An 11,548-nucleotide genomic window follows, 5' to 3' on the forward strand; every position below is an offset into this window, starting at 1 on the left:
TTAACCAGGCCTGAGTTTAACTATGGCCCTGTCTAGAGGCAGGGGGTGGTAGACGACGATCTAACATTTCTGAAAATCACTTCCTTAAGAGACCCTTGATTTTTATGACTCAATATCCAAAATTACCAAAGAAGTAAGTCTATGATGATTTGTTTAACAGAATTGTTTAAGAATCCATTAAAAAAAACTTATGGAGTAGTGGTTAAGTGTAGATATTCTAGTTAGACTGATTAGATTTAAATCCTGGGCCACCTCCTCTCCCTCGGCCTTTTATTAGCTGTGTGACCTTGGGAAAATGACTTTATTCTTAGCTCGGTTTCTTCATCTGTAAAATGCAGGTAATGGTATGAACCTCATAGGACTGTTGTAAAGATTCAATGACAAACCAAGAAAAGCACATATGACAATATTTGGCAAACTTTGAATGTTCAATAAATATTAGCTATTGCTGTTTTAAATAGCAAATTTCCTTAGCGTGTTCTTGCCTGTTTGTGGATTCAGATTATTACTATCCCAGAAGAAGAGAGAAGGCTAGGCTTTAAGTCATGTAGAATTGAGTAATAACCAAATAAAGGCTTATCAAAAGAAGCGATAAGACTCCGAAGTTATACCTCCATAGATATTCACAGTACGGATTTCATAAAGTGTTCTTGAATGCTTTCCATGTAACAGACCCTGTGCCTTTCTCATTCTATATAATCTTCAGCTCAGCCCTTGAGTTCAGCTCATTTTACAGGAGGAAGTTAAAGCTTAGAGACGTTAAGGGATGGCCCAAGATCATAAAGCTTGTAAGTTGCCCAGGCAGAATTCAAATGATCTCAAGTCTATTTCTTCACTATAGTAAATGAATCAGAAGATAATGATTCAACTCAAGACACACACACACACGCACGCACGCACGCACACACACACACACACCTCATTTATTTTACATGTAACCTTTCAGGAATGTAGATCAGTGGTCAGAAATTGCAACACTCTAAATTGGGCTTGCTCATTTTGCAGTTGGAGGCTGAAGTGGGATTTTAAAAAAATACTCCAGCCACAGCCACCCACATTTCCCGATCTCTGCATTGCTCTTTTGTCCACCAGCAAGCTAACATGCCTGTGGGGATTGCCACTCTAACCATGGAAGAGACCCCGTCTTTCACAGAGTCCTTTTCATCAGTAACCAGGTTAGCCCCAAAGGAACCAGGCAACTCTTAAAATCTTTGGCTTCAAAACATTTATATCACAACAGTGGAAGTTGCTAGAAAAAAATTTTGTTTGACTTTGATTTTTCTTCTTTACTTAAAGCCCTAAACAGAGCATAGAGGTCATCTTTCAGGACATTTGATTCCAGTAAGATTCTGGTGAGCTTGGGGGAAGAGGAATGAGGAACTATATCCTTAAATATTAAAATTTTTTTTTGCTCTTTTATTTTTTAAAATAGCCTTAAATATTAAAAGGATTTTTTTGCTTTTATTTTAAAAAATCTTAGCCATTCCTTAATTTTATTTATTATTATTATTTTTTAATGGAGGTACTGGGGATTGAACTCAAGACTTCATGCATGCTAAGCACGTGCTCTACCACTGAGCTATACCCCATTCCCTATATCCTTAGTTATGAAGAGATTTACTCAGAAGTTTTTCAGCTGGCAAACCCAGGATCGGTGCCTTCTAATAACAAAAGGGTATTTGCTTGAGGCTAATGATGTTCCTTCAAGGGAGTTCTGTAAAGGGATCAAAGAGGAATCATGGGAAAAAAAATTGAGTTGGAAATCAGTTGGAAGTCACCTAGAGATCATTTCATAATTATATGTTTTTACAGCTTTATTGAGGCATAATTGACATACAATTAAGTGCAGATGAAGTGTTCAATTTGATAAGTTTTGACGTACGTATATTCCTGTAAAACCGTGGCTACAATCAAGATAATGAACATGTGCATCACGCCCCCAAATTTCCTCGTGCCCCTTTGTAATCTCTCCCTCCCACCCCTCTCCATGACCCCCACCCCCTAATTCTCAAGCAGCAACAGCTGGTCTCTTGTCGTTCTAGCTTAGTTTGCATTTGAAGAATTTATATAAATAGGATCCTACACTATGCACTCTTTTTTGTGGAGGGGGTTGTCTGGCTTTTTTTTTTAACCCAGAATAATTATTTGGGGAGTCATCTATGTTGTTAAATAGATCAATAGTCCATTCCTCTTCGTTGGTGTGTAATATTCCATTGCACAGTTATACGTGTTTACCCACCCAGCTGTTGATGGACAGAGACAGTGTAGCCTGTGATTTTAATCCAGTCTGTTTATTTCACTCATGGAGAAACAGAGGGCAAAGGGAAGGAAGTCTCCAGAGAAGAGGGGCTTGATCAAGGTCCACAGTGAATTTGGGAAATGATGAGGAAACAGCCAGCTACCCTGAGAAATTATGCAAGGAGCTCGGGTGTGTGAGGTGTGGCTTGGCTTGTTTTGCCTGGGATGCCCCTTCATTTGACATCGCTGAATCCATAATAATATTAGGAATTAAAAAAAAAAGGTGGTATGGCATTTGGTCTGCAAATATTGATCCATACATCCCTGTACGTCTCAGATAGACTCCTTTTGGTCATACCTTCCTGGTTAAAGATTAAAAGTGCTTTGAGTTACATTAGTTCATTTGATCCTCATAATAATCCATGACCCATTTTACAGATGAGGACATGCAAGTTAGGTGGTTAGGTTACTTCTTCAAGGTCACGGGCAGGTCCTCTGTGTGTGAATGCAATGAACGTTCCCCCCTCTATTTGTGAATTCGGAAAATTTCAGTGTACCAGGACAGAAATTTAGTTCAATTCAGTAAACATTTATTGAACATCTACTTGCTATAAACCATAGTCCTAAGTGATGAAAGCATAGAATGGGTGGGGAGACCACTTGTACCTGGTAGGGTTCTACAGCAGGGTTTCTTAACCTTGCCACTCTTAACATCACAGGCTGGATAATTCTTCGTGTTTGTTTTTGTTTTGTTGTTGTTGTTGGAGGAGGGCTGTCCTGTGCATCGCGGGATGCTTGGCAGCATCTCTGGTCTTTAGCCTTCAGTATCAGTAGCAATCCCTTCCCTTCCCCCACCAGTTGTAATAATCAAATGTTTCCAGATATTGACGAGTGTCCCCTGGGCGGGTGTGTGGGGCGACAGAATTGCCCCCAGCTGAGAACCACTCTTGTACAGCAAGACTTAAAAATGGGGGCGGAGGGGATTGAGAATGAGAAAGTGAGTTTCGCAGGCATCCCAATGGATTATAGACGTGGTATCCACAAGCTGCCGGATGGGCTAAGAGAGTCAGGGGAGCAGAGAATGGGGGCGATGCCGTGAATGTGGACGCATGGACGCAGAGCCCAGGAGGAGTTCCGGGGAGGTTGGAAGATGGTGGGGGGAGCAGGTACTGCTGGTGGGTCCTGGAGAACCTGTGATGATAAAACCCTCTGGCTATGGGATGGGAGAGGGGGAAACACGTGTCTCTGTTCGGAATGTAGCTCTCAGCTCATCCTACTGAAATGAATTCCAAAGAGGAAAATCACTTGTTCTTCAGAAGATCAGACGTGGGGAGAGGCCGGGCTGTAAATCCTGGAGGGGAGGACTTTAATGCCACTTAGAAATCAGGCCTGAAACACTCATAATGTTTGTCAGTTCACATTTTAGTGTTCTTGAGTAAGTGTGTGGGGTGTAGGGGATGAGAGGTGGCAGGTATTTGATTTAAAAAGCCTGCACGGATTTAATGTCCTGATAAAATGTATTAAATCTTTTAAGGTTTTAATGAATCTAGTATGTGTTTCATAAATCAAGAACTCTGCTAAGCCGTCTCCTGGTTTAATAAGAGTAAACTAGGAAATTGCTCTGAGCAGAGGCAAAATACATTTATATCACATTGAAAAGTAATAGATTTTTTAAGCTGAGGGGGGTCTTTCTGGGCCTTTTAAGCTGTTTGCTTATTACATTGCTCCAACTCCTTCAAATATTAAACCCCAGGCAAACACGTGCTTAACTGTATCAAGATGTGAACCAGCACAAAGGTAAAGATTATTTGTAAGAGAGCAGAAAACAAAGCAGGCATTTCCTGACCTGGAGCCCTCGAACCAAGTTGGTTTCTGCCCTGAAACCTGGCTTTGTGTATCTAGGCTTTTGGTTAAAAATCATTATTGACTGTTATTAGACCTCCTTTCCTAAATTCCCTCACTCCTGCATCCTCATCCCCTCAACACATTTGCTGGATTGAAGTGGTAAGTGCGTAAAGCACTTCTTGAATTTTACAGCTGATGGGGGAAGGGCTGGTGGAGGGAGCTGGTCGGACTGTCTAGAGGAGGCGTGCAGAAGCACCTTCCCCTGGTCATAAACCCAAGGGCCTTAATATTTGCTTTTGTTCCTTCTCCTTTTTTTTTTCCCCCACGAATCCCATTGCTCAGGCTCCTGCAGGGTAGGGAGGGGGCACCCAGGTGGAAGAGATGGGTCTCTCTGAGCAGACTGGGGATGGGAACCCCTGGTACCAGCTTCCTTTGTGGATGGGCAGGTTCTGGTGAGATGGTGGTTCAGGGCACTGGGGGGAGGTGGTTTGGAAGAAGGAAAGGGAGGTGGTGGTGGGGCTGGAACATTCCAGTGCACAAAAGCTGGCAGGGCTTGTGAGCTCTGCAGGGGAGGGAGCCGGCCCCATAAAGCTCAGTGTGGAGAAGCCTGTCCAACCTCATTAGCTGTCACGGGCAACAATACTGATCTGGCAATAAAGGCGATTCCAAACCTGTTGGTCATTAATCACCCGCCTGACAGCTGCGAATGGAAGTGGAAAAACCTCACCCCCCTCTCCCCTGCCCCCTCCTCCCCTGGCCCAGCTCTGGGGTTTCGAGTTACCTCCGTATATATGGGGTTCGCTGCTGGGGGCTGGTCTCTTCCCCCTCGACTTTTCAAGGGGTCATCTGCAGCGTGGAGGGGCCACAGGTTGGCCAGAGCCTGGCAGCCCGCGATTCCTGCGCAGGGACCAGCGGCGAGGATGTGCGGGGAGGCCGCCCTCGAGGTGGGGCCCCTAGGATGCAGGCTGGGACTTGGCGAGCCCGCCGAGCTGGGGAAGCTTGTCGTCAGCGCCCCAGCCTCGTCTTTCACCCTACCCACTCCCCCACTCCCGGGCACTCCCCTCTCTCCCTCCTTCGGCCACCAAATGCCAACATGTTACCCTTTTTGTTTCTTTCCTACTCTTCCCACCAGCTACCCTCCGTTCCCAAATAAGCAGATCTCGCGCTCAGGAAGAGCTTTCATCTCAATCCTTTACGCCCTCCTCTGAATGGAAGCCCGTGTCCTTTCCCAGAGGCACTTGTATTGTCAGCCTCATCCCTAACCATGGCATTTGGCGACTAGCGACTTTTGGTGACAGTGATAGTTTGTGGGAGGTGCAGGCGGCGGGTGGGATGGGAGGACCGACCCGTCTGCACAGGCGCCCCCTGAAGGCAGCTCGCCGGAAGTGCAGCCTGGTAGCCTGGTCGCCAGGTCGGTTGAGTTTTGCACGTGGAGGAGAGGAGGCACCAGCCCTGGAAAGGTGAGGGGATGGGCCAGGCCAGGCGTCGACTCACTAGCTCTTCGAGTTCCTGGCGTGTCCTTCAGTGCGCTTGAGCCAAGTGACCTTTTAGAGCGAGGAAGTGCCACTTCTGCTCTATTTCAGAGGATGTGGAGGGAGGAGGGGGAGCGAAGAGTTAGCCAGAAATTTCTGAAATGGTAGCCTGACCATAATTTGCATCCGTCTTGGCTCTACCGATGGGCAGGCATGAGCGAGAGTGGGCCGAATGCTGCCAGCCTAGGACGGACAGAGAGAAATTGTAACATAACATTTCAAGTGTTCTAAACTGATCCCCTGGTTTCCACAAACTTTTCTGAATCCCCTGGATAGAGATTGGCCCGGGTCTGGCCTGGCTGGTGCTGCCTGTTCCCTCCCTGGCAGGGGAAGCAGCGCCTGCCCCCAGCTGATCTGTCCACACTACTGTGACCAAGATGTCTTCCCAAGACAAACTAATGGGAGCAAAATGGAAAAGGACAGGCGCAAATACAGTTTTTTTAGGCCTGTTTTATAACTTTCTTTACACTTTTTTTTTAAACTCCTGTTTTTTCTATTACTGTGGTTGTTCTTAACTACCTACACGTTAGAATCACTTGGGGGAGCATTTGAAAAATAGTGATGACTAAGCCACATTCCCTGAGTCTTATTGATAAAATTGATCTGCGGTGGAGTCCCCACATGGAGATACCTTCTGATGATTCAAATCTCAGCTGGGCTGAGAACTATGAGTGTAGTATCTTTAGGCTCATCCTGTCAGTTCTCACCGTGGTATCTTTGCTCCTGAGTTTCCTGTGCCTGGAATGCCCTCCTCTTTTCTCTCTACATGTTTACCAGCCAACTGTGCCACTCATTGTCAGCTGCCTCTGCTGCACATTAAGGGCACCCTTCGAAAGCAAGAAGCAGCAAAAGATGTGGTCCTGAGCTGGGGGAATAATACACATCACAGAACATAGAGTCTCTATTTAAAGACTACATACATACATACATAAAGTAAGTATCTAATACATAGCTACGTAAAGTAAGTACTGTAGGAGCTGGGAGGAGAGAGAAGTCTGGGAGGGCCAGAGCGATCAAGGAAAGAGGGGTGACCTGAGCAAATGAGTAGTGCCTGGAATGATCCGGGAATGTGCTGGGGACAAGAAGGAGATTTGCTCCACTAGACAGAAAGGTCAGCTCTTCCCCCTCCTTCACCCTTGCACTCATCTCTGCCACGGTTCCTACAGCATCACTGTGGATTCCACTTTGTCATGTATTGTTTTGTACTGTTTTGTCACTTTCATGTGTGTGTCTCTAGTCCTAAGCATCAGATTTGTAAGCAACTGGAAGCAGGGACTATATATAAGCTGGGACCTGTCATTCAATTCAATTCAGTTCAGCTCAACTTAACTCAATTCAATTCAATTCAACATGTATTTATTGAGAGCCAGCTATGAGCTGAGTCTAGGCTTTTGGGCTTCAGCTAAACAGACAAAGACCTTGGTCCTTCTGAGCCTAGATTCCAACCAGGAGATACAGACAACAATAAACACTATAAATAATATCTAGATAAATTACATAGTCTAATGAAAGGTGGTAAGTGCCATGGAAAAAAGAAAAAGAACCAGGTAAGGGGGATCAGGAGTGAGTGTGTTAGGTGTGCGTGCATGTGTGTGTGTGTGCATGTAGAGTTATTAAATGGACACTATTAAATACAAGGCATTATGAATAGAGGTATTAAATACAAGGTCAGACTAGGTCTCATGGAGAAGGTGAGAACTGACCAAAGATTTGAAGGAAATGAGGGATTTTGCCCAAGTGGATATCTGGGAGAAAAGATCTCTGGACAGAGGAAAGATTTCTAGAACCAAGTTGCTAATTTGGAGGATCGACAAAGAGGCCGTGTGGTTGGAGCCCAGTGGCTGGAGAAGATAGGGGTGGGAGAGGAGGTCAGACAGGGAACAGGGAGCTGGGTCAGGTACAGTCTCAGAAGCCACCCTATTAACTTGGCTTCTACTCTGGGTGAGATGGGAGCTCTTGCAGGGTTTCAAGCAGATGAGTGACATGATCTGACTGATGTTTTTAGCTGCTGGGTTGAGGACAGACAATGGGGGTTGGGGGTGGGCGGGTGGGCAAGAGTAGAAGCAAAGAAGTCCATCATGAGATGAGTTTTTACAGACACAGCCCAGCTCCTGCAAATCAGTGACAGAGGACCCTTGACGTGTTCACGTGGGAAGGCAGCTTGTCATTCCTGTTGTGTATTACGAGTCATTATAAGATGCACATGATTTAGATTCTTGACCTGCCTGAATTAGCCTGACCATCCAACTTGGCTTCCAGAGACCTTTCTCTCCCCTCATCAACACAGACAGCTTCGTCATTGTCAATGAAGAATGTGAAGGACTTTGAAGATGGTTTCTAAAGAGTTCCAAAGAGTTTCGAGCAAGGTCAGATAGCAGAATAAGAGGAACATCTTTCCAAAGTAACCATTTTGAAGGGGGAGGGTATAGCTCAGTGGTAGAGCATGTGCTTAGCATGCACGAGGTCCTAGGTTCAATCCCCAGTACCTCCATTAAAAAAAAAGAACCCTAATTACTCCCTGCCTCCCCTCAAAAAGAGATCTCCAAAGTAACCATTTTGAATGGGACAGTATTTATTTTGATATCTAAGTCCTGCAACATTTGTTTAAAAAAAATCTGTTACTTTTTAGTACTTCTTTCACATTTCCCCTTCTCCTGAGCAGGGGCTCAGTACCCAGCACACAGGACACTCAGGAAGTCCTTGGGAATGGAGTTAAGTTTTAGGCATGCCAGTATGTGCTAATTTGCAAGGTGGTATTAAAATCCATTTGAAGGGAGGAGGGTATAGCTCAGAGGTAGAGCATACATGCACAAGCTCCTGGGTTCAATCCCCAGTACCTCCATCAAAAAACACAAATAAGTAAAACTAATTACTTCCCCCATAATAAATAAATTAAATAATAAAAAAAGGGAGTTCCAGAGGCCTTAATGGAACTCCATTCAGAATAAAAAAAAAATTCTATTTGAATTTTCATGTCCAACTAGTTTTAAGGCGAGGCATATTTAAAAGAGGGTCCTCACCTTCCCAAGCAGAGAAGCAAAGGGGACCACTTTTCTGTTCCATTTCTTACCAGTCCATTTACATGAACACACCGCTGGGAGGGTAATCAGTCTATCATCTGGGAAGCAACCTTGCTGAGTGGCTTCTGTGAGTATTAGTCACTGAGGGCGGATGGAAAAGAAATAGAAACCGCCAACTTTGCCCTCTTGTTGCTCCCAATCTGTCGAGGAAACCACAAACCACGAACGCAAGAGGACACTTACAAAGACTCGCACTGGTGGGTGATCAGAGGGAAGGAGACGCCTTATGGCCAAATGTTTGTGCATCGTCCTGAACGGCTCCGGCCAGCGTGACATCGTGCTCTCATTTTATCTGGTCCTCACGATAATCCTCGGAAAGGAAATCACGGTGTTACAGCAGAAAGGAGACCATCCATCTTATCCAGTCCCCTGGCTCAAGGAGCAGGAAAGTGAGGCCAGATCTGTGAAAGGCTTCACCCTGGGGCCCCCAGGGAACAGCGAAGCCAGAACCGGAACCACGTCTGGGCTCCAGTTCTTTCCAGCGTGTTCAGAGTGGGGTCAGGCTTCGGGATCGAGGTCGCAGGAGCCTTTAAAGAAGCCTGAGGGAAAAGCTTAACTGGGCAGGAGGAGGAAGACGAGGCAGCTGGTGGGAAAAGTCCATAACGGTTTCTCATTTCAAGGGTGAGGGACCAAGGCTGGGACGATGTGTGCTTCATCTTAGGGGTTTGGAAAGTAGGGGTCACAGCCAGGGAACCCCCAGGCCCGGAGTCACAAGAAAAAATAAATTAGCTTTTAATTATTATTTTCAGAGCCTGAGCCCGCCCCAGCTAGGGTGGTGGGAGCGGCGCGGTCAGGGAGTCAGGAAGGCCTAACAGCGCAGGCCGGACGGTCATTCCACGAGCCTCAGTGATGAAGGGGACTGCCCAGTGTGGGCCGTATCGGTTCCAACCACTGGGCTGGGACAAAGACCCCAGACCCAGGACCCCACAGGAGAGAGCCACCTGCTCGTATGACCCAAGCCCTTCAGCCCACAGAGGGCATCAGCCGGGGGTGAGCCCCACAAAGCCACCCAGGGCCTCCGGGTTGTATAGCAAGGCCTAAAATCCTAGCCTGCCCGGCCTCTGGTCTGAATGGAAAAAAGCACCTAGATCTACATTGATGATTCTCCAAGGTGTTTGGGCCGTGGTTCCCGGGCCCCAGGAGTGGGACAGGGGGGACAGGGAAGACGGGGGAACCCTGGTCTCCTTTGGGGTGAGCAGCACTGTGGGCAGGTGTCAGGGGACTTCCTGACACCAGGCCCTTGGGTCAAGCCTGCCTCTGTGTGCAGCTTCCTGACCAGGACACTTAGAGCGGTGATTCTCAAACTTGACCTTTCAAATGCAGACTTGGAGCTACAGGTCTAGGGTGGGGCCTGAGACTCTGCATTGCTAACAGGCATGGGAGGCTGCTGGTCTTCCACTCACACTTCCAGGAACAAGACTTTAAAGGGGAACTAATAGGAATTCAACTTTCCAAACCCTCACCTGGATAACGGCCTTCCCAGCCCCTTGTACCTGAGGGCTGCCGTCATTCAGACCAGTTGTGTATTCTCTGCCTTTTCTAGACATTTCCAGCCCCTCCCCTGAATCGACCTCTCCCCTGAATGCCGGTGGCACCATCCATGCTGCTTCTGGGTCCTCAGCAACCCTCGTCCAGGCTGGTCTTCTCTGTCTCCTTGTTACTTTCCCAACCACATGGGTGGCTCCCTGGGTTTCACCCCTGTCTCTCCCTCTGTCCCTGAAAGGCCAGGCCACCGTGTCAGCATCACCAGGATTCCACGAATACGGATGCCTTGAATTGATCTGCCCTTTTGGAGCCAAGATCACCTCTCCTGTGCCCTTTGTCACCTTCCTCAGTTGGTCCCGAGAATCCTCGCTGGGTCCATCTCTCTGTCCCTGTTGCCTGGGACTCTGTTTCTGGAACAATCGGATGGACTCTGTTCCTCTGCTAGGAGAGGGTTGAGTTCCGGAATAGGGGTAACTGTTCTCTTCTGGCAAAGGGAGAACGGACCAGTCAGGCGGGCCAGGACACCACTGATCTGAATCCAGAGAAAAAGTGGCTTCTCAGGACCCCTGGATCCAGGCCCACTTCTAGACAACTTCTTCTTTCAACGCTGTCTCGTGTGTTTACCCTTCACCAACATGCCAGTTCCCAGCTGCCCCGCAGAGACAGCGGTCTTGGTGGTGCCAAGACCACAGGAGGGGTCAGTTGGAGTGGCTGGGAGCAGGGGGTGGTGGCGTGTGGGCTTTTGCTGGATCAGAGACATTTCTGCTGGGGATGGAGGTCATATGGCAGGTCTGCAGATACAGTCCTATGGGCTCTCCCCAACTCGTGTGATAACACAGCTATGCAGATAAAATACAGATGTGAAAGGAGGGCCGATTCCCACATAGACGCCTCACCCCTTTCTTCTGCCCTTTACACTTTCCTCTGCCTCTCTCTCTCTCTCTCTCTCTCACACACACACACACACACACATGCACACACACACAAATACTTAACCAATTAAGTCCGTCGAGCGCTATTTGTGGATGATGGCGTGGAATTGTGCTGGAGTCGTGTCCGGCATCATTAAATGTCGGCATTAACAATACGGCACTTGGCAATCAAGGCCGCTCTGTGGCTGTTAGTCATTAATCACCACCTGACAGTCCTGAATTGGAAACGAGGAGCCTGTTCACATGTGCTCCGTGTACCCGGTTACCCTCTTGGTAATCAGTCTTGGAAAACTTTTCTTCGACTCTGCCTACGAGGGCCTCTGTCCCGGCAAGGGGGCATGGGGGGGAGGATGGGGGGTCGTTAGGCTGATTCCCCCCCCTTCCTCTGTCTCTTCCTCCTCGATGAGAAGAGAAGCCGAGGTCCTAAAAAAATGGG

The sequence above is a fragment of the Vicugna pacos genome, chromosome 26 (assembly GCF_048564905.1).
Source record: "Vicugna pacos chromosome 26, VicPac4, whole genome shotgun sequence".
Taxonomy (NCBI): domain Eukaryota; kingdom Metazoa; phylum Chordata; class Mammalia; order Artiodactyla; family Camelidae; genus Vicugna; species Vicugna pacos.